Raw genomic sequence first — 26,041 nt, 5'->3', positions numbered from 1 at the left:
AAAAAAAATAAAAAAAAATCTTATTTTTATTTATGTTCCTTTCCACCATATCAGATGAATATGCTAACTACAAACGAATTCGATATTGTCCTCTCAACAATTAATGCAAATGGTAATCAATAGCTCATTGGATTATTTTCAAACGTTTGTCTCCCGCCAACTTTTGTCTACAACTACATTGTTATACTCCGCCTAAGCGTTTACTCTTAACTGGATCTACTTATTTATATCCAACATGGCCATAAATTGACTCATCTCCCAAAACTGACGGTGCTTCTCAAAGGTTCCACCGCACTAACCGAGGCCTCTCAATGTGCTCATCTAAGTTTGTAGGCCACTAGGGAGCTTGGAGTAGTGTGCCAAGGTGAGTCATCCTTTACGCATCGTAAGGGAGGTTGTAAGATTGCATGACAGAGGAAGAGGATGATACAATGTCGTACCCCTAATTACCAATGAAACATATTACTCTTCTTTCCAAGAAAAGAATGGCATGTGATACAAAAATGCTTGGATAAATGGCCATAATATCATCAGTCTTCAGAAGGAAGATGGCGATTGCATTTGAATTCATTAAAGTGAATCCTCCTCTCTTCAATCACACAATGTCACCCAACGACCATCTCCATCTCTGAACATCTTCTACAAATATTTTCTTTAAAAAAAAACGCTGCACATTCTACTCATAACCCACAACCCACCTTTATATTCTTCCATATATTTTCAATTATTATAGACATGCATTCCCAAAATGGCCAATTCAGAGGGTCAGCTAATCCATTCTCTCATCATCGATAGTGGATTCAAAAAAAAAAAATTCGAGAGATGCATTAATCAAAAGAAACTAATGAGCATGTATGTGCAGTTCTATACTTCTTTGGATTCATGTGGGACTGTTGGATGCTCGATGAGACCATTTGCCCTACTGGCCATATTGTTGCCATAGACTGATGGCCCGATCAGGATGCATTTGAACGATATGCCAATGTGCTTAACAGTACAAAGAGTTTTTGCTTTTAAATTTTTTTTATTTTTTTTTCAGAAGCGTATGAAAAGAGATAGGTCATTTATGCGTTGATTGGATGTCTGTGGGAGAAATGACTAAATGGCATTGCTTCTCATGAAATGTGATAATTGCAAATTACAGAAGGCATGGGTACTATTACGAGGCATTGATCATTAATTAAATGCCAAAAAAAAAGGTGATTTTATTATTATCTAGCATCCATAAGTACAACAAATTGACACATTTACAAACACCACACAAGTTGGTGATCTTTTCAACGGGGCTGTACGTGGACGAAAACTGCCTCCTACTGACACAATGTACTAACATAAACAAAACTTGCAAACTTTTAATTTCTATCCAATTAGCTTTACTACCAACTTGCTCACTGTCCATTCACCCATGTCAGTAACTCATATTTGGGGATCACATGGGATATTTTTTTTAATGTAGATTTTATTGTCAATGCCTACGGAAAAATGAGTGGGTGCAGTGTGTAGACTTAGAATAGGGGTGCAATAAGTTTAAAAATTTATTAGGTAAAGACTTAGGATATTTATGATTGAATTTTTTTAAATTTTTTTAATATTAATTAATTTTCAAAAAAAAATTTAGAGAATCTTATAAGATTCTCTGTTCACAAAAAGGGAATGAATTATTTCCCCATACAAAATCCAGCATCCTATAGATGCTTAATTTGAATATAAATTTTCTTCTTGTTTCTTTGAAAGCCTATGTATTTTTTTTTTTTTTTAAAAAAAAAACTTATAAAAGTGAATTATTTTATCTATTTAGTATTATTTATGCTTTCATATCAATTTACCATTTCTATCTAAATATTTCAATATTGAGGGGTTTCTTACAATGAGCTTTTTGCTCCAAAGATGTAAAATTTTCACTAGTCCTATATTTTTTTTAAGGGTGGGATTTTCAAACTTATTATATAGTCAAGGGGGATTTTTTTTTTAAAATTTGAATTATAACATAGAGTTTAAATTTCTTATTAACACAATAACATAAGATTATTTCCCCTTCCAATCAAATACGCAAATGCGAGAGGAGGTTTAATTTATAAAGTTTTGAACGTCCACACTTTACATGGACCCATTGTTGCCCCAGTGTTACGAAACCTGGCTCTGATACCAAAATGTCATGCCCAAAATATGGGGCAAGAACACACAAATTTTTTTTTTAAGAAGTAATATATATATATTTTAAAGATAATAAGATTAAATGTATTAAAAAAGTTTTCAAATAAATTCATTAACTTCCTCATGCACATGTATAACTATAAAATTTAAACACAACTCAAATGCGAATTTTCTTAACATATTTTAAACTTAAAATTGCACAGCTAAGTATATATCAACATGTTATCTGATTAATCTAATTTAAACAAATGTGATTACCAATCATAAAAATGTGCAGTAAGGTAACACCATCACATCTGATTTTTTTTTTTTTTTTTAAAATTACATATGCAAAACTGAAAACAAGCTATAAGACTCAAAGCAAGCATATTACTCAAACACCATTTTATTGGCAACCCTGATTCAAGGCTCAGCTGGGAAAGAACTAGGAAGAAAACCCAGCTTCATTGCCAATACAACAAAGTTTGAATTACAAATTTCATAGGATATCAATCCCAATTACAACATTTTAATTGAATTTGCTTCATGATCAAAATCAAGGGATTTATAATATTTTTCTGTAACTCAATTCTAGAACCATGGAGGAAACAAAATTATGATCAGGTGACAACAAAACATAACCAAGAGACAATCGAACATACATATTCATACATGGTTTTCACAATATGATTCACAATAAATCAACACTAGAGAAAGGTGGATTCTTCCAACCAGGAGAAGTCAAACACAACACCAACAGATGCCCAATCAGGACTATATACCAAAAACTTCCGTTCTTCCATTTCAACATACTAGAATCATACAAAGTTTGTGCTGACAGGTAGGGGCCCATAACACCCTACCCTTTCTCCCTCTTCTCATCTTGAGAAGAGACTCTACACTGGTTGGAGTCCGACTAAACAGACCTTTCCCAAAATTGGTCACTTCTGCCCTCTCCAAGGGTGAGTAATACCAAAACACCCAGGCAAGAAAACTCAAAATTGCAAACATAAACATGAAAGAAAAACAACCAAAATAACATAGTTTTCAAATCTTCCGAACATGCCCACAACCATACAAACAGTGAAACAACAACAAGGTAACCTGAACATGAAACAAAACATAAAAACTGAATAAGGGAGTTGAGAATTTCCTACCTTCACCAAGAGGTAATGGCAATGAACAAGTTTGAGTAGAGTATCTATTTTTTTTCTTCAACCTTCAAGAATTCCTCTCTAAATGTAGAGATTGGGTAACAACCTCCACTAGTCCAAGAAGGGCCTCTAAATAAGCCTCAAACTCAACCACCAACCAAAAACAATAACTTCTCCCACCCACCTACAAATCTAGAAGCTCCTAACTCAACCCACACTATGGTCAAACACTAAGTGGAAGTGAGGTAAGGCAACTCATGGTAACCACTTGCAATTTTCGCACAAAGGTAAAATGAGACTTTTTGAGTGATCTCCAAAGTCAACAAAAGGGGCTTAGGGGTTGGAAAAGACCCCCAACCCATACCCATACCCCTTAGGCATAAATATTTCATGTTTTAAGGCCTTAAAAATAGGTTAGGAACCAGACAAAAACTAAGAAAAAATAATTAGGACCAACTAACAACTCTAAAAAGTAGATTAAGCACTAATCTGGATTAAGGGTGACTAAACTCGATTAAGAATCCAAATTAGCAAAAGATACTAACTTAATCTGACTTAGGTCCAAGGGTTACACATCCAACCCTAACTAGCATGCTAAAGAGCACAAACAATTCACGAGTGTCAAGAGTCACTAAAAGAACATAGTTATGAATATTAACATTTATTGATCACAAAAAGATACATACATGCATCTCACAATTAAAATACTTGAATTAAGAACAACAAGGTTTCCAAAATTAACACATAGAGATCAGTTCTGTTCCTCCGTCGGTTTCCTCAGCTAAAATATCTGCACACTTATTGCACACATCAGTAGTCAAAAAAATCATGTGTAAATATGTATATATACGTATCAGAAATTCACATAAATTGAAACATACATCAATCAGGGTTTCTTTCTTCCTACTTATATCTTTATTCATAAAGATTTCAAAAATCAATGTGTTAATCCTACATTTTACTTAATTCATCTACATACATATACCTATAACCTTAAATGATGAACGTCAAATATCTAGAAGTAACATCACACAGCATGAAATAATAAAATATGTTCAAGCATCAGATAATGTCTCGACATCTCGAGTCATGAGTATCCAAAAAATAGTAATGTATCACTATGCTACTATGGATCGGGGCGAACTCAGAACATAATGCTTCAATTAATTAACTATTTAATTCATTTCTACTCACATTTAATCATCAGTAATTACATAATCAATATGACATATAACTTATTTATTAATTTAGATTAAGTACGAGAATAATCATTGTTAGGCATGCATATACCTAAACATCATAACATCGCCAACAATGAATATTGAACTATCTAAATGCATAAAATCCTAATCATTGAGGTAACACAATCAATAACATCATCATTAAGTGAGACACCTTGTGCTATTTATAGTGCAAATTAATGTTTAAACAGTCAAGATATCATAGTTAATAAGTACATGCGAGGAGGGACCTTACATACTTACTTCTAATTAATTAAACAAAGTTATTTAATTAAATGAGAAGCCACTCCTAATTAATTAAATGAAGTTATTTAATTAAATAAGAAAAGTGTCACTATTGATAAAAAATGAGTTAAATCAATTAACTCCTTTTTCTGCTCAAATTGAATCAGTTAACTCCATATTTTACTCAAATTAAATCAGTTAACTCCATTTACTTTGGAAATCTCCCTTTATGACTGAACTTCACCTTTAATCCTGATCGTTGATTGAAATCGATCTCAACCATTGATGAATTCCAAGAAAGTCTATTTAAGAGACCCTCATCTCTTCATTTTGAAAGGTTGAATGAGAATTTGCATCGAATTGTTGCTAAAATTCATACTCACATTTGCTCATATTCACATACGCAAAGATCAAGTTTGACCAAAAGTTGACCAAATTTAACAACGGTTGACTTGAGTTGACTAATTTTGAAAAGAATTTTGAAATAATTAAACGAAATTATTTAATTAAATGAAGTACCTACTTCTAATTAATTAAACAAAATTATTTAATTAAATGAGAAGCCATTCCTAATTAATTAAATGAATTTATTTAATTAAATAAGAAAAGTATCTCTAATTAATTAAAGATTATTTAATTAAATAGAAAAAGTAATTATAAGAGCATATCTCATTTTATTAAATTAAATATCTCAACAAAATCTCTCTTCAGTTCAAAAATTGAAATTTCTAGTTCACTATTGATAAAAAATGAGTTAAATCAATTAACTCCTTTTTCTACTCAAATTGAATCATTTAAATCCTTATTTTACTCAAATTAAATCTGTTAACTCCCCTTAATTTGGAAATCTCCTTTTATGACTGAACTTCAACTTTAATCCTGACCGTTGATTAAAATCGATCTCAACTGTTGATAAATTCCAAGAAAGTCTATTTAAGAGACTCTCATCTCTTCATTTTGAAAGGTTGAATGAGAATTTGCATCGAATTGTTGCTCAAATTCATACTCACATTTTCTCATATTGACATCCGCAAAGATGAAGTTTGACCAAAAGTTGACCAGATTTAACCACGGTTGACTTCAGTTCACTAATTTCAAAAAGAATTTTGAAATAATTAAACTAAATTATTTAATAAAATGGTGTACTTACTTCTAATTAATTAAACAAAGTTATTTAATTAAATGAGAAGCCATTCCTAACTAATTAAATGAAGTTATTTAATTAAATAAGAAAAGCGTCTCTAATTATTTAAAGATTATTTAATTAAATAGAAAAAGTAATTATGAGAGCATATATCATTTTATTAAATTAAATATCTCAACAAAATCTCTCTTCAGTTGAAAAAGGGAAATTTTCAGTTCACTATTGATCAAAAATGAGTTAAATGAGTTAACTCTTTTTTCTACTCAAATTGAATCAGTTAACTCCTTATTTTACTCAAATTAAATCTATTAACTCCCTTTAATTTGGAAATATTCCTTTATGACTAAACTTCACCTTTAATCTTGACCGTTGATTGAAATTAATTTCAACCGTTGATGAATTCCAGGGAAGTCTATTGAAGAGGCCCTCATCTCTTCATTTTGAAAGGTTGAATGAGAATTTGCATCGAATTGTTGCTAAAATTCGTACTCACATTTGCTCATATTCACATATGCAAACATCAAGTTTGACCAAAAGTTGACCAGATTTAACCACGGTTGATTTTAGTAGGCTAGTTTCAAATTTTTTTTTGAAATAATTAAACAAAATTATTTAATTAAATGGAGTACTTACTTCTAATTAGTTAAACAAAGTTAATTAATTAAACGAGAAGCCATTCCTAACTAATTAAATGAAGTTATTTAATTAAATAAGAAAAGTGTCTCTAATTAATTAAAGATTATTTAATTAAATAGAAAAAGTAATTATGAGAGCATATCTCATTTTATTAAATTAAATATCTCAAGAAAATCTCTCTTCAGTTCAAAAAGAGAAATTTCCAGTTCACTATTGATCGAAAATGAGTTAAATAAGTTGACTCATTTTTCTACTCAAATTGAATCAGTTAACTCTTTATTTTACTCAAATTAAATCTGTTAAATCCCTTTAATTTGGAAATCTCCCTTTATGACTAAATTTCACATTTAATCCTAACTGTTGATTTAAATCGATCTCAACCATTGATGAATTTCAAGAAAGTCTATTTAAGAGACCCTCATCTCTTCATTTTGAAAGGTTGAATGAGAATTTGCATCGAATTGTTGCTAGAATTCATACTCACATTTGCTCATATTCACATACGCAAAGATCAAGTTTGACCAAAAGTTGATCAGATTTAACCACAGTTGACTTGAGTTGACTAGTTTCGAAAAGAATTTTGAAATAATTAAAAGAAATTATTTAATTAAATGGAGTACTTACTTCTAATTAATTAAACAAAGTTATTTAATTAAATGAGAAGCCATTCCTAATTAATTAAATGAAGTTATTTAATTAAGTAAGAAAAGTGCCTCTAATTAATTAAAGATTATTTAATTAAATAGAAAAATTAATTATGAGAGCATATCTCATTTTATTAAATTAAATATCTCAACAAAATCTCTCTTCGGTTCAAAAAGGGAAATTTTCAGTTCTTTATTGATAAAAAATGAGTTAAATCAGTTAACACTTTTTCCTACTCAAATTGAATCAGTTAACTCCTTATTTTACTCAAATTAAATTTGTTAACTCCCTTTAATTTGGAAATCTCCTTTTATGATTGAACTTCACCTTTAATCCTAACCATTGATTGAAATCGATCTCAACCGTTGATGAATTTGAAGAAAGTCTATTTAGGAGACCCTCATCTCTTCATTTTGAAAGGTCCAATGAGAATTTGTATCGAATTGTTTCCAGAATTCATACGCACATTTACTCATATTCACATACGCAAAGATCAAGTTTGACCAAAAGTTGACCAGATTTAACCATGGTTGACTTGAGTTGACTAGTTTCGAAAAGAATATTAAAATAATTAAATAAAATTATTTAATTAAATGGAGTACTTACTTCTAATTAATTAAACAAAGTTATTTAATTAAATAAAAAAAGTGTCTCTAATTAATTAAAGATTATTTAATTAAATAGAAAAAGTAATTATGAGAGCATATCTCATTTTTTTAAATTAAATATCTCAACAAAATCTCTCTTCACTTCACAAAGAAAAATTTCTAGTTCACTATTGATAGAAAATGAGTTAAATCAGTTAACTCCTTTTTCTACTCAAATTGAATCAGTTAACTCCTTATTTTACTCAAATTAAATCTATTAACTCCCTTTAATTTGGAAATCTCCCTTTATGACTGAACTTCACTTTTAATCCTGACCGTTCATTGAAATCGATCTCAACCGTTGATGAATTCCAAGAAAGTTTGTTTAAGAGGCCCTCATCTCTTCATTTTAAAAGGTTGAATAAGAATTTGCATCGAATTGTTGCTGGAATTCACACTCACATTTGCTCATATTCACATACGCAAAGATCAGGTTTGACCAAAAATTGACCAGATTTAACCACGGTTGACTTGAGTTGACTAGTTTCAAAATTTTTTTTTTAATAATTAAACGAAATTATTTAATTAAATTGAGTACTTACTTGTAATTAATTAAACAAAGTTATTTAGTTAAATGAGAAGCCATTCCTAATTAATTAAATGAAGTTATTTAATTAAATAAAAAAAGTGTCTCTAATTAATTAAAGATTATTTAATTAAATAAAAAAAGTAATTATGAGACCATATCTCATTTTATTAAATTAAATATCTTAACAAAATCTCTCTTTAGTTCAAAAAGGGAAATTTTCAGTTCACTATTGATAAAAAATGAATTAAATCAGTTAACTCCTTTTTCTACTCAAATTGAATCAGTTAACTCCTTATTTTACTCAAGTTAAATTTGTGAACTCTCTTTAATTTGAATTTTTTTTTTTATGACTGAACTTCATTTTTAATCTTGACCATTGATTGAAATCGATCTCAACCATTGATGAATTTCAAAAAAATTTATTTAAGAGACACTCATCTCTTCATTTTGAAAGGTTGAATGAGAATTTGCATCGAATTATTGCTGGAATTCATACTCACATTTGCTCATATTCACATACACAAAGATCAAGTTTGACCAAAAGTTGACTAGATTTAACCACGGTTGACTTGAGTTGACTAGTTTCGAAAAATTTTTTGAAATAATGAAACGAGATTATTTAATTAAATGAAGTACTTACTTCTAATTAATTAAACAAAGTTATTTAATTAAATGAGAAGTCATTCCTAATTAATTAAATGAAGTTATTTAATTAAATAAGAAAAGTGTCTCTAATTAATTAAAGATTATTTAATTAAATAGAAAAAGTAATTATGTGAGCATATCTCATTTTATTAAATTAAATATCTCAACAAAATCTCTCTTCAATTCAAAAAAAAAAATTTCACTTCACTATTAATAAAAAATGAGTTAAATCAGTTAACTCCTTTTTCTACTCAAATTGAATCAGTTAACTCTTTATTTTACTCAAATTAAATCTGTTAACTCTCTTTAATTTAGAAATCTCCCTTTATGACTTAACTTTACCTTTAATCCTGACCGTTAATTGAAATCGATCTCAACTATTGATGAATTCCAGGAAAGTCTATTTAAGAGACCCTCATCTCTTCATTTTGAAAGGCTGAACTCTTTTAGAACTAATTTTATGTTGTTGGTTAGCAACATTCTTTTGAGATTATCAGATATTGTGCTATGGATTCAGTTCATTATGTGATGAGATTACTTAGATTTTACAATTCAAGTATGCATGATGATTATGTTTAGTGCTTTCAGTTATTAATGATGATTAGTAAGATGATTTATTATAATATATATTTTCTTATGGATACTTACCCCATAATTGCATGTGTATGGTGTGCGTGTTTGCTTCTTGTGTTTGCTTTTGTATGGTGTGTCTGATGTGGTTAAGGAAGGGAGTCGTAGTCACCTGCTAGTCGAGATCTACACGATGCACCACTTCCTGTCATTGCCTATTTAGTTTAGTATATATTGTGCTTGTACATGCATGATGTTTATGCAGGTTGCAGGTACCAGATATCGACTTCTCTAAATTGCTAGGATGAGCGTACCCTATCACATTATCTCAATGATAAGAGACAAGAGATAAATTCTCAAGTCTAAATCTCAAACCTTTAAGCCATTTGTTCTAATTAAAAAATTAGGACAGGTATCTAAGTTGAGTTACCTTCGAATGTATCAGATGATGTAATTCATAATATAAACCCCTTGGTTTGATTTGTATGTATTTTGGCTATGATGAATTTTTCGTATTTTTACCTTTGTGAGTCTTTGGAGTATTTTCTATTAATTAAGCCTAATTAAAAGATTTAATTAATGATTTAATTTAATGAAAAAAATTAATATCATATTTTAATATTTATTTTATTTATTTTATTGAAAAATTAATTAAATTAAATAATTAAATTTAAAAATAAAATAATTAAATTGAAAGATAAAAGTTATAATATTAAATTTGGAATGTGACAATATTTATAATATATTTGGAGCTCATTTTTAAATAAATGACTAAATAATATTATTATTAAAGCTAATAAATATTTTAACAATAAAGTTTTGAAAAATAAAATTTAAAAATGGAAAAAATATTTTAAATTATTAAAAGATTCTAAATCTCATATGATTAAAATATAAATATATTAAAATTGAAAACTGGAGATATTAAAGTTAGTGCATGAGACTTAATAAATAAATAAATAAAATTTGGAAAGAGTAAAGTAAATTGGAGTTATAAGCTTGCATGGGAATTAACATGTGTCAACAACACAGGGGTTAGTGCATCAATTAAGCACAAGGTGTTTACAATTCTATGACTCATCAAAAAGAATTGAAAAAGACCCATGCTTAGTTGGTGACACCTTTCAGCGGTTTCAATAAGCATCCCAAAGGTTTCTTGAGAGCTCTTGATATTCAGGCATTCATAGAAGCTTAAATGAAAAGCTTAATAAAAGCTACAAGCTTCAGGGAAGCCATAAGCTACAAGTTAAAAAAAAATAGAAGCTTCAAAGCTTACATGCATGGGAGAAGATTCGTATGCTCATATATTTTCTACTTGCTTCTATGCTCCTTCTAGCACTTCTAATCACTTGGAGGATTTGATCGTCTTGAATTTTTAGAAGAATTGTGAATGATGGAGAAGGAAGGGATTTTCTATGGACTTCTGAGGCATGGAAAATTAGCATCAGTGTCCAGGTGCACTCATGATATTTTCATATTCCCTTTGCACTCTTTCTCTTCCTGTCTTCATCATATCTTTTTTATGTGTCTGAATACTCTCTGTATTTGAAATTGGAATCTAGATATTTTATTTGGATGAGAAGAAAATAATAGAAAAATCTTATATCCAATTAAGGAGAAATAATTAGATCTTAATCGGGTTTGGATTCGAATTTATATTGTGAAATTAGATAGACAAAATTTGAAATTAAAATAGAAATTCTAAGTTGAAAATTCGAACGATTAAATGTAATATTTCTATCAAATTATATTTTCAGATGCGAATGAACAAACCTATTAGATGGATAAATGGGTAAATTTAGAGAACAATTATTTTAAGAGAAAATTCTTAATTCATCACAAATTGTCCTGTTGCTACCCCTTGGATAATATGAACTCAGTCATTCATAACTTTTTATCGAGATCAAATTTATTCGATCGCTCCGATCAGAATTGGTGCAACTTGGCCCTCTCCAGCATATTTAAATTTCAGCCCGATCCAATGGTTCATTAGGGAGATATGGCCGTCGTACTGGAACTATTTTATTCAAGAACAGATATTTCTCCATTTTCCATAACCAAGAATTCTTTATGCTTAAACTTCACAAAATAATATATCAAAGCATGGAATGAATTAAAGATATTATTGAAATATTTCTTTATTAAAATCTTATTAAAATGCATTAGTTTTATATGGTTTATTATCTAATCTAATTAAATCAAATTTAATTAAGATTAGTTAATAGTAGAAGAAGTGTAATTAATTATTAGTCAATCTAAGTAAATAGATTTTTAAATGAGAGAAAATTAAAAAAAAAGAGATTTTAATATAGTTTATATAGTGGACTTTTTTATAATTTATATTGAATACTATTTAATATATATTAAACAATTTTAGAGTTGTTTAATGAAGATGATAATGTTAAGAATTTGGAGATTATTCATGTTAAAATTTATAATGAGTCTTATTGATTTGTGATAGGGATTTTTTTCAAAAAATGTTTATATAGACAAAATATTATTAGAACAATTAGAAAATGGAGTCTAATGGTTGATTTTAATATTGATTGAATAATTGTAAGATGATAATTTAAATTTAGAAACTCTGAATGATATTAGATTAATGTAGTGCCTGCCCCTAGTTCACATTTTGTTATCGTTGCTGAACTCTTTTAGAGCTAGGTTCATATTGATAGTTAGTAACATTATTATGAGATTATCAGATATTGTTCTATGGATTCAGTTTATTATGTGATGAGATTACTTAGACTCTACATTTCATGTATGTATAATGATTATTTTTAGTGTTCGCAATTATTAATGATGATTAGTAAGATGATTTATTATCATATGTGCTTTCTTATGGATACTTACCCCATACTTGCATGTGTATGGTGTGCGTGTTTGTCTTGCGTGTTTTCTTTTGTATGGCATGTCTGATGTGGTTAAGGAAGGGAGTCGTACTCTCCTGCTAGTCGGGATCTACACGATGCACCACTTCCTGCCATTGCCTAGTTAGTTTAGTATATATATTGTGCTTGTACATGCATAATTTTTATGCAGGTTGCAAGTACTGGGTATCGACTTCTCTGAATTGCTAGGATGAGCGTACCCTATCACATTATCTCAATGATAAGAGAGGAGAGATAAATTCTCAAGTCCAAATCCCAACCCTTTAAGCCATTTGTTCTAATTGAAAAATTAGGACAAGTATCTGAGTTGAGTACCCTCTGAATACGTTGAATGACGTAATTCATGATTTAAACTCTTTGTTTGATTTTGTATGTATTTTGGCTATGATGGGTTTTTCGTATTTTTACCTTTGTGAGTCTTTGGAGTATTTTCTATTAATTAAGTCTAATCAAAAGATTTAATTAATGGTTTAATTAAATAAAAAATTAATATGATATTTTAATATTTATTTTATTTAATTAATTGAAAAATTAATTAAATAAAATAATTAAATTTGAAAATAAAATAATTAAATTGGAAGATAAAAGTTATAATCATAAAAAAGAATTGGAAAATACTCATGCTTAGTTGGTGACACCTTTCAGCGGTTTCAATAAGCATTCCAAAAGATTCTTAAGAGCTCTTGATATTCAGGCATTCATAAAAGCTTAAATGAAAAGCTTAATGGAAGCTATGAGCTTAATGGAAGCCACGAGCTACAAGCTAAAATAGAAGCTTCAAAGCTTACATGCATGGGAGAAGATTCATATGCTCATATATTTTCTACTTGCTTCTATGCTCCTTCTAGCACTTCTAATCACTTGGAGGATTCAATAAGTTTGGATTCTTGAAAGAATTGCGAACGATAGAGAAGGAAAGGATTTTCTATGGACTTCTGAGGCATGACAAATTAGCATCAGTATCTAAGTGCACTCGTGATATTCTCATATTCTCTTTGCATTCTTTCTCTTCCTGTCTTTATCATATCTGTTTTATGTGTCTGAATACTCTCTGTATTTGAAATTAGAATCTAGATATTTTATTTGGATGAGAAGAAAACAATAGAAAAACTCTAGTTCCAATTGAGAAAGAAATTAGATTTTAATCGGGTTTGGGTTAGAATTTATATTAAATTAGAAAGACAAGATTTGGAATTAAAATAAAAATTTTATGGTGAAAATTCGAATGATTAGATGTAATCTTTCTATCAATTATATTTTTAGATGTGTATGAACAAACCCTTTTATGGTTAAATTTAGAGAAAATTATTTTAACAAAAAATTCTTAATTCATCACAAATTGTCCTGTCGCTGCCCCTTGGATAGACCCGAACTCAGTCATTCATAACTTTTTATTGGGATCGAATTTATTCGATCGCTACAGTCAGAATTGGCACAACTTGGCCCTCTCCAACATATGTCAATTTTAGCCCAATCCAACGGTTCATTAGAGAGATATGGCTGTCGTACTAGGACTTTTTTTATTCAAGAACAGATATTTCTCCATTTCTCATAACCAAGAATTCTTTATGCTTAAACTTCACAAAATAATATATCAAAGAATGGAATGAATTAAAAATATTATTGCAATCTTCCCTTAGTAGAATCTTATTAATATGCATTAGTTTTATATGGTTTATTATCTAATCTAATTAAATCAAATTTAATTAAGATTAGTTAATAGTAGAATAAATGTAATTAATTATTAATTAATCTAAGTAAATGAATTTTTAAATGAGAGAAAATTAAAAGAAAAGAGATTTTAATATGGTTTATATAGTAGACTTTTTGTAATGTATATTAAATACTATTCAATATATATTAAATAATTTAGAGATGGTAATTTTATATTACGTTTTTAAATGAAGAGACTTTAATGATAATGGATTAAGATTTAATTGACATGAAGTCACTATTATAACATTGTTATAATTTGAATTACTATGCTATTATTAATACGTTATATATTATTAACTAAATTATTGATATACCTTAATGGTATTATGAGTTAGCTAATAAAGCTTATGTAAAGTTCTCTATATCGATTAATAATAGTTTTGATGAGTTTATTATTTATTAATGTTTGTTGGGACTAACAAACTATTAATAAATAATAGTATAAATAGTTTAAATAATTATCAATTAATACGATCAGAGTTAATCTAGAAGAGATTAGTTAATGATTGAAATACTGTAAAAGATATTAATAAAATTAAATTGGTTAATAATTTGGAGGAGTATTAATTAACTGAATCAACGTACATAAGGAAAACTTATTTGAGATAATAATACTTGGTATTGGAGATTTATTATAACCTGTTATTATTAAAATATAAATGGGAACATTGTTGCAGAGTGACAAATGATTTAATGAGTAAATATTTATCCTTAAGTTATTGTTAGAATGTAATTCTTAATAACGGAAAGATAATGCTATCGGAGAACAACTGGGTTGACATGTAGGTCAAATGATGAAAATTGGACACTTGAAAATATGCTTGCAAATAAGAAACTAAAACTCCTACACTTGAAAATGGAAAATGAAACTCCACACATTATTCAACTATGTGAATTTAGTAAACCAAAACATGTGTTTACATCGTGTATTCTATATGCTTCTTATTTTGGGTTTTGGGTTGACTAGTGTTGACCAGTCCTAGGATGTTACTAGAGGCTTGGAGGTTATGAGATATGATGGTATGTTGATCTTATTGGTCTCGATCTTTATAAGCCCAACCATGGTAATGTGATCGTATGCTCTATGAAATATTTGTATTTATTGATTATTATTTCAGTCTTCATGTGTGAAGTTGAGAGGTATGTGTATGAGACACTTGAGCTAATCATTTTTGAGTCATCGATTAGTTATCCTTGGATTATTTTTTAGTCGCCATGATAAGACTGAAATATGGATTTATTTTTTGATGATGTTATGTTGTGACATGTTTGACTCAACCATTTTGGAGTCTTCGATCAGTATGATTTTGAGATATTCTTGGTTGCTTGTTGAGAACCAATGGATATTGTGATTTATCTTGAGATATATTTTGGTTATTGAGAACCAATGGATACTTATGATTATCAGTGATGCCTTCAATTTCCATAAGAGAACTGTTGTGGTCATGATTTTCTATGGATGCTTTTTCAGATGCTCATGGAGATTTGATGATTCTTATCTTGGAGATTTGATGATTTTTATTATGGATATTTGATGCTTTTATGCATATTTGATGATTTTATTATGGATTAACTTTTATGATTTTGAGATTTATGATTCTATGAGCTTAGGGTAGGTAATCTACTTGTAGTGTCGGGAAGTGGCTTGCAATGGGGGCCGGGGCCCTAAGTGGCTGCCAGGGTAACTCATTGTAAGTTTGGTTAATAAGTGATAACATTTACACACTAAATGAAGATTAAATAAACTTAAAAAGATAATTTTTTTGGTTCTCGCCCATGCCTTGAGCGCTTGTGCAGGCTAGGATGGGAGTAGTGAGAACGCATGGTTGCGACCTTGCATTTCGTAGTATGCCTCGTCAGTATGAGAGGATACTAGTGGCCGCATGAGATCAGTATGGACCCGTGGAGTTTAGCTAACTGCCAAGGTAACTTGTATGTGATAATTGCGATGACACTTTCCCGCTTGCAAAGTAAGTTTCCTACATGTCTTTGTGTGCCTCTGGGAATTAGATGTCGATTTTGTGTGTCTTGAAAACTTTTGAGTTAGTATACTTTTAGGATTCTTGAACTTATAAAAAAAATTTCTTCATGAATTGATATCATGTTTGGGACTTGATATTATCTCCTTAGCATGGTGGGAGTGGACCACTTAAGTTCTGTGCAGTCGGGTGGTAGTGTATTTTCACTCTTATCATTTGAGATCCATCTGAGACACCGTGGCTGGATTGTTCTTGGTTGGTATTTATCTTCATTATGATCTTGGAGCATTATGATAGATGATATACCTTATGATGGATGTATTTACTGGTATGTTTCTTATATTGATGATTTGCTTTACTTTGCATATGTTAGTTGATGATTTATTATGCTTTACTTTGCATGTTAGTAGGATGTTTTAAGAGTGACATTCCTACTATGTTTATAGCTGATGATCTCTTCAGTGCTTTAGAATGTTACGCATAGAGGGATGACTAAGATCCACGATGGTCGATGCTATTTACGATTATGAGGAACCGTGCACTTAGTTATTTATGTTTGTGATAAATGGTTATCTTTTGTGATGAATGTTTATATCTTTTGTGATGATAAATCATGTATGATATGTGGTTTCATTTATGTTATTGCATCATAGATTAATATTAGATAATGATAATGTACTTTATTTATTTAGATGTTTATTCTTTTAAGCTTTTCATACCTTGTGATATGTACAGTGGATGATTGAGCTAAACTAAAATATAATTTCAAAATGACACTTGTATATTGTTTAAGTACATTGGATGTATCATTGTTATTTTATAAGGATGAGATGTTAGATGAATAGTTAACTTAGATGTGATACAATGTTAAGGGATCTTTAAAGAATGTAGCCTGTTATGTATATATGTTATGTTTATTTTTATTCAAATTGTTGCTATTGCTTTCGCAAATGTTATGAATGGTTTTATCTTTCATGTTTAAAAAAAAATTGTTTGGCAAACTTAGTAAAATTCTTTGGATCCCTTGGCGGGGCATTACAATTAAGACTGAATTATTATGTTATTGGTTAATACGTTTGAATACCTTAATGGAGTTAAGAGTTAGCCAAATATTAACTAATGAGTTTATGGAAGGATTCTATAGATTGAGTATGTATAGTTTGAGGAGTTTATTATTTATTAATGTTTGTAAAGACTAGCAAATTATTAATAAATAATGGTTTAAATAGATATCAACAAATTTGATTAGAATTAATCTAGTGAAGATTATTTATTGATTGAAGTAAAAGATAATAATTTTTGGAGTTGGATTATAATTGATTTTTAATCAATTGATATTCATTGAGTTGATATTATAACTATGATATTAATAATTAGGTTTTACGATAGAGTCTTATTTGAAAAGATTAATGATAATACGAATTTGTCAAGAAAATATTGGTATTCTTTGAAAGAAGACGAATGAGGTCATTATAGATTTATTCTCAATATAGCTTGCTAATAAATATTGACAAGTTATTATTATTATTAATATGAACATTTGAGTATTGAATTATAGTTGACTTTTATCTTACAGAATTCTAGTTAGTTATTAGTCAATTGATATTAATTGGAACGTTGCTATGGTTATGCAATTATTAATTAAATCAATTAATGAGAGTTAATTAGATTTAATTAATAATTAAGTTATGTAATAGAGATTTAATTGATATAATTCTTTTAATGAAATTTTAAAAGTATTGATATCAAGTTGATAGGTCTTAATCTGATGACTTGAATAATGACTTTAGATATTTTAATGGTGAAGACTTAATAATATATAATTGAGAATTATTAGAATAATAAAAGGTCAAGAATTGTGAATCGACGTTAATTGATCATTTTAACAAGTTATAATCTTCTTGTTCAAAGATTGATAATTGGCTCTCTTATAATATATAACGAATAATGATCCTAAAAAAAGTTGAAAGGTTAATCAATTAGAATATGGATCATGGTTAAATATAAAGGACAATTTAATTAAGGTCAATGATGATCAGTTTAGTGAATATTTATCTTTAAGTTATTCTTAGAATGTAATTCTTAATAATGGAAAGATAATGTTATCGGAGAACAAATGGGTTGACTTGTAGGTCAAATGATAACTTTAAGACACTTGAAGTATACTTGAAAAATGGAAATTGAAACGCCTACACTTGAAAATGGAAAAAGAAACTCCACACATTATTCAACTATGAGATTTTAGCAAAACCAAAACATGTGTTTACATCGTGTATTCTATATGCTTCTTATTTTGAGTTTTGGGTTGACTAGTGTTGACCAGTTCTAGGTTGTTACCAGAGGCTCAAAGGTTATGAGATGTGATGGCATGTTGATCTTATTTGATCTTGATATTTATAAGTCCAACCATGGTTATGTGATCGTATGCTCTATGAAATGTTTGTATTTGTTCTTCAGCTTTCATGTGTGAAGCAGAGATGTATATATATCTGAGATGCTTGAGCTAATCATTTTTGAGTCATCGATCAGTTATCCTTGGATAATTTTCTAGTCGCCATGATGGGACTGAAATATGGATTTATTTCTTGATGATGTCATGTTGTGATATGTTTGACTCAACCATTTTGGAGTCTTCAATCAGTATAATTTTGAGATACTCTTGGTTGCTTGTTGAGAACCATTTATCTTGAGATATATTTTGGTTATTGAGAACCAATTGATACTTATGATTATCAGTGATGCCTTCAGTTGCCAATAGAGAACTGTTGTGGTCATGATTTTCTATGGATACTTTTTTAGATGCTCATGGAGATTTGATTATTCTTATCTTGGAGATTTGATGATTTTTATTATGGATACTTGATGCTTTTATGCATATTTGATGATTTTATTATGGATTATCTTTTATGATTTTGAGATTTATGATTCCATGAGCTTAGGGTAGGTAATCTACTTGTAATGTCGGGAATTGGCTAGCAATGGAGGCCAGGCCCTAAGTGGCTGCTAGGGTAACTCATTGTGAGCTTGGTTAATAAGTGATAACATTTACACACTAAATGAGGATTAAATGAACCTAAAAAGATAATTATTTTGATGTTCTCTCCCATGCCTTGAGTGCTTGTACAGGCTAGGATGGAAGTAGTGAGAACGCATAGTTGCGACCGTGCATTCTGTAGTATGCCTCGTCAGTATGAGAGGATACTAATGGCCGCATGAGATCAGTATGGACCCGTAGAGTTTAGCTAACTGCCAGGGTAACTTGTATGTGATAATTGCGATGACACTTTCTCACTTGCAGAGTAGGTTTCCTACATGTCATTGTGTGCCTCTGAGAATTAGATGTCGATTTTGTGTGTGATGAAAACCTTTGATTTAGTATACTTTTAAGATTTCTGGACTTTTAAAGATTTGTGCTATGTGTCATGGATAGCCTGTTTGGGACTTGAGATTATCTCCTCAGCACGGTGGGAGTGGACCACTTAGGTTCCACGCAGTCGGGTGGTAGTGTATTTTCACTCTTATCATTTGAGATCCGTCCGAAACACCGTGGCTGGAGTATCCTTGGTTGGTATTTATTATTCATTATGTTCTTGGAGCATTATGATAGATAATATACCTTATGATGGATGTATTTACTAGTATGTTTCTTATATTGATGATTTGCTTTACTTTGCATATGTTAATTGATGATTTATTATGCTTTACTTTGTATGTTAGTAGAATGTTTTAGGAGTGACATTCTTACTATGTTAATACCGATGATCTCTTCGGTGCTTTGGAATGTTATGCACGAAAGGATGGCTAGGATCCACGATAGTCTATTGATGCTATTTATGGTTGGAAGGAACTGTGCACTTAGTTATTTATGTTTGTGATATATGGTTATCTTTTATGATGGATGTTTATATCTTTTGTGATGATAAATCATGTATGATATGTGGTTTCATTTATGTTATTGCATCATGGAATAATATTAGATGATGATGATGTACTTTATTTACTTGGATGTTTAATATCTTGTAATATGTACAGTGGATGATTGAGCTAAACTAAAATATAATTACAAAAGGACACTTGTATATTGTTTAAGTAAATTGGATGTATAATTGTTATTTCATTAGGATGGGATGTTAGGTGAATAGTTAATTTAGATGTGATACAACGTTAAGGGATCTTTAAAGAATGTAGCCTGTTATGTATATATATTATGTTTATTTTCATTTAAATTATTGCTATTGCTTTCGCAAATGTTATGAATGGTTTTATCTTTCATGTTTAAAAAAAAAATTTGTTTGACAAACTTATTAAAATTCTTTGAATCCCTTGGCAAGGCATTACAGAGACCATATCTCATTTTATTCAATTAAATATCTCAACAAAATCTCTCTTCAGTTCAAAAAGGAAAATTTCCAATTCACTATTAATCAAAAATGAGTTAAATTAGTTAACTCCTTTTTCTACTCAAATTGAATCAGTTAACTCCTTATTTTACTCAAATTAAATCTGTTAACTCTCTTTAATTTGGGAATCTCCCTTTATGACTGAACTTCACCTTTAATCCTGACCGTTGATTGAAATCGATCTCAACCGTTGACGAATTTTAAGAAAGTCTATTTAAGAGACCCTCACCTCTTCATTTTGAAAGGTTGAATGAGAATTTGCATCGAATTGTTGCTGGAATTCATACTCACATTTGCTCATATTCACATATGCAAAAATCAAGTTTGACAAAAAGTTGACCAGATTTAACCAAGGTTGACTTGAGTTGACTAGTTTCGAAAAAAATTTTAAAATAATTAAACGAAATTATTTAATTAAATGGAGTACTTAATTCTAATTAATTAAACAAAGTTATTTAATTAAATGAGAAGCCATTCCTAATTAATTAAATGAAGTTATTTAATTAAATAAGAAAAGTGTCTCTAATTAATTAAAGATTATTTAATTAAATAGAAAAAGAAATTATGAGAGCATAAATCATTTTATTAAATTAAATATCTCAACAAAATCTCCCTTCAGTTCAAAAAGGGAAATTTCTAGTTCATTATTGATAAAAAATGAGTTAAATCAGTTAACTCCTTTTTCTACTCAAACTGAATCAGTAAACTCTTTGTTTTTCTCAAATTAAATCTATTAACTCCATTTAATTTTGAAATCTCCCTTTATGACTGAACTTACCTTTAATCCTGACCGTTGATTGAAATTGATCTCAACAGTTAATGAATTCTAGGAAAGTCTATTTAAGAGACCCTCATCTCTTCATTTTCAAAGGTTGAATGAGAATTTACATCGAATTGTTGCTGGAATTCATACTCACATTTTCTCATATTCACATAAGCAAAGATCAAGTTTGACCAAATCTTGACCAGATTTAACCACGGTTGACTTGAGTTGACTAGGTTCGAAAAGAATTTTGAAATAATTAAACAAAATTATTTAATTAAATGGAGTACTTACTTCTAATTAATTAAACAAAGTTATTTAATTAAATGAGAAGCCATTCCTAATTAATTAAATGAAGTTATTTAATTAAATAATAAAAGTGCCGCTTATTAATTAAAGATTATTTAATTAAATAGAAAAAGTAATTATAAGAGCATATCTCATTTTATTAAATTAAATATCTCAACAAAATCTCTCTTCAGTTCAAAAAGGAAAATTTTCAGTTCACTATTGATCAAAAATGAGTTAAGTCAGTTAACTTATTTTTTTACTCAAATTGAATCAGTTAACTCCTTACTTTACTCAAATTAAATTTGTTAACTCCCTTTAATTTGGAAATCTTCCGTTATGACAGAACTTCACCTTTAATCCTGACCGTTGATTGAAATCGATCTCAACTGTTGATGAATTTCAGGAAAGTTTATTTAAGAGACCCTCATCTCTTCATTTTGAAAGGTTGAATGAGATTTTGCATCGAATTGTCGTTGGAATTCATACTCACATTTGCTTATATTTACATACGCAAAGATCAAGTTTGACCAAAAGTTGACCAGATTTAACCACGGTAGACTTGAGTTAACTAATTTTGAAAATAATTTTGAAATAATTAAACGAAATTATTTAATTAAATGGAGTACTTAATTCTAATTAATTAAACAAAGTTATTTAATTAAATGAGAAGCCATTCCGAATTAATTAAATAAAGTTATTTAATTAAATAAACAAAGTGCCTCTAATTAATTAAAGATTATTTAATTAAATAGAAAAAGTAATTATGAGAGCATATCTCATTTTATTAAATTAAATATCTCAACAAAATCTCTCTTCAGTTCACAAAGGGAAATTTTCAATTCACTATTGATCAAAAATGAGTTAAATCAGTTAACTCCTTTTTCTACTCAAATTGAATCAGTTAACTCATTATTTTAGTCAAATTAAATCTGTCAACTCCATTTAATTTGAAAATCTCCCTTTATGACTGAACTTCACCTTTAATCCTGACCGTTGATTGAAATCGATCTCAACCATTGATGAGTTCTAGGAAAGTCTATTTAAGAGACCCTCATCTCTTCATTTTGAAAGGTTGAATGAGAATTTGCATCGAATTGTTGATGAAATTCATACTCACATTTGCTCATATTCACATACGCAAAGATCAAGTTTGACCAAAAGTTGACCAGATTTAACCACGGTTGACTTGAGTTGACTAGTTTCGAAAAGAATTTTGAAATAATTAAATAAAATTATTTAATTAAATAGAGTACTTCTAATTATTTAAACACAGTTATTTAATTAAATGAAAATCCATTCCTAATTAATTAAATGAAGTTATTTAATTAAGTAAGAAAAGTGTCTCTAATTAATTAAAGATTATTTAATTAAATAGAAAAAGTAATTATGAGAGCATATCTCATTTTATTAAGTTAAATATTTCAACAAAATCTCTCTTCAATTCAAAAAGGGAAATTTTCAGTTCACTATTGATCAAAAATGAGTTAAATCAGTTAACTCCATTTTCTACTCAAATAGAATCAGTTAACTCATTATTTTACTCAAATTAAATCTGTTAACTCCCTTTAATTTGAAAATCTCCTTTTATGACTGAACTTCACGTTTAATCTTGACCCTTGATTGAAATCGATGTCAACTGTTGATGAATTCCAGAAAAGTCTATTTAAGAAACCCTCATCTCTTCATTTTGAAAGGTTGAATGAGAATTTGCATCGAATTGTTGCTGGAATTCATACTCACATTTGCTTATATTCAACTACGCAAAGATCAAGTTTGACCAAAAGTTGACCAGATTTAACAACGGTTGACTTGAGTTGACTAGTTTTGAATTTTTTTTGAAATAATTAAATGAAATTATTTAATTAATTGAAGTACTTACTTCTAATTAATTAAACAAAGTTATTTAATTAAATGAGAAGCCATTCCTAATTAATTAAATGAAGTTATTTAATTAAATTAGAAACATGCCTCTAATTAATTAAAAATTATTTAATTAAATAAAAAAAGTAATTATGAGAGCATATCTCATTTTATTAAATTAAATATCTCAACAAAATTTCTCTTTAGTTCAAAAAGAGAAATTTCCAGTTCACTATTGATCAAAAATGAGTTAAATCCTTTTTCTACTCAAATTGAATCAGTTAACTCCTTATTTTACTCAAATTAAATCTGTTAACTCTCTTTAATTTGGAAATCTCCCTTTATGACTGAACTTGACCTTTAATCCTGACCGTTGATTTAAATCGATATCAACCGTTGATGAATTCCAAGAAAGTCTATTTAAGAGACCCTCATCTCTTCATTTTGAAAGGTTGAATGAGAATTTGCATCGAATTGTTGCTGAAATTCATACTCACATTTGCTCATATTCACATACTAAAAGATCAAGTTTGACCAAAAGTTGACCAGATTTAACCACGGTTGACTTGAGTTGACTAGTTTCGAAATAATTTTGAAATAATTAAACGAAATTATTTAATTAAATGGAGTACTAACTTCTAATTAATTAAACATATTTATTTAAGTAAATGAGAACCCATTCCTAATTAATTAACTGAAGTTATTTAATTAAATAAGAAAAGTGCCTCTAATTAATTATAAATTATTTAATTAAATAGAAAAAGTAATTATGTAATGGCCCGCCAAAGGATCCAAAGAATTAACCTAGAATTTCACTAAGTTTAGTTGCATTTTTCTTTTTCATAAAAGTAAACATCACATATAACTTATGCACAATAACAGAAGCAATATTAATGTCCATCTGAAATTAATCATAACTTAAATAACAGATTACATTATTTAAGATCCCTTAACGTTGAATTACATACATGTATCCATCTAGTACAACATTCACATGAAATAATAATGATAAGTCCAATGTACATGTCATAGGGTATGACAAGCTCAAAAGAATATACATACATAAAATAAGGTACATCATCCTATTCTAATCCATGATACATCTAAGCATAAGATAACATCATCTAACATATGCAAATCATCAATGAAAAAAGATACATAACCATCATCATGAAGGACGCATTAGCCACGATGTCTCAATGAATCTCAAAATGATAAGAGTGGAAAATACACTACCACTCGACCGTGTGGTACCTAAGTGGTCCACTCCGACCTTGCTAAGGAGATAATCTCAAGTCTCAAGTAGGCTATCAAAATCACATAGTACATATCTCTATAAGTCCAGGAATCTTAAAAGTATACTAACTCAAAGGTTCCAAACACAAAATCTAACATCTAATCTCCAAAGGCACACAATGACATGTAGGAACCTACTATGCAAGTGGGAAAGTGTCATCGCAATTATCACGTACAAGTTACCCTGGCAGTTAGCTAAACTCCACGGGTCCATACTGATTTCATGCGGCCACTAGTATCCTCTCATACTAACGAGGTATACTACAGAATGCAAGGTCACAATCATGTGTCTCACTACTCCCATCCTAGCCTGTACAAGCGCTCAAGGCATGGGCGAGAACAAAACACTTATCTTTTTAAGTTCATTCAGTTAGTATTAGGTGTGAATGCTATCACTTATTAATCCAACTTACAATGAGTTACCTTGGCAATCGCTTAGGGCCCCAGCCCCTATTGCAAGCCACTTCCCATCACTACATGCAGATATCCTACCCTAATGCTCATGGACTCATAAATCTCAAAATCACAAAAGATAATCCATAAAATCATCAAATATGCATAAAAGCATCAAATCACCATGAGCAACATCCATAGAAAATCATGAATACAACAAGTCTCTATTGGCAACTGAAGTATCACTGATAATAAAATATCCAATGGTTCTCAATAACCAAAAAATATATCTCAATCATACAGATCAAAGACTCCAAAAATGGTTGAGTCAAACATGTCACATCATGACATCATCAAAATAAATTCACATAACAATCCCATCATGGTGACTAGAAAAATAACCAAGGATAATTGATCAATGACCAAAATAATGGTTAAGTCAAGTGTCTCATACATAAGAATCTCAACTATAACAATCAGTAATCACAACCAATACATAGAGCATTCCATCACATAACCATGGTTGGGTTTAAAAAGATCGAGATTAAAACATCATCATGTCACCACAATCACATAACCCCCAAGTCTCTGGTAGATGTCCTATACTGGTCAACACTAGTCAACCCAAAACCCAAAACAATACCATAACGAATACACAATGTAGACACATGTTTTGGTTTCACAACTTGAGTTTAAATGTAGAGATCTCAGTTTATGTTTCCAAATCTGAAGAATGAATGGAGGAACACATATATTTTTTTGAATAAATGTTTTCCTTATTAGAACTAAAAAAACTATTTTCCAATTAATAACATTTGTTTGATACATCCCCCACCCAAATATCAATTCCTTATTTAATAATTTAAAACATTTAAATTATTAA

The sequence above is a fragment of the Cupressus sempervirens genome, chromosome 5 (genome assembly GCF_028749045.1).
Source record: "Cupressus sempervirens isolate cs-2001-9-10 chromosome 5, ASM2874904v1, whole genome shotgun sequence".
NCBI lineage: Eukaryota > Viridiplantae > Streptophyta > Pinopsida > Cupressales > Cupressaceae > Cupressus > Cupressus sempervirens.
The sequence above is the reverse complement of the archived record's forward strand: the minus strand, read 5'-3'. Positions refer to the sequence as shown.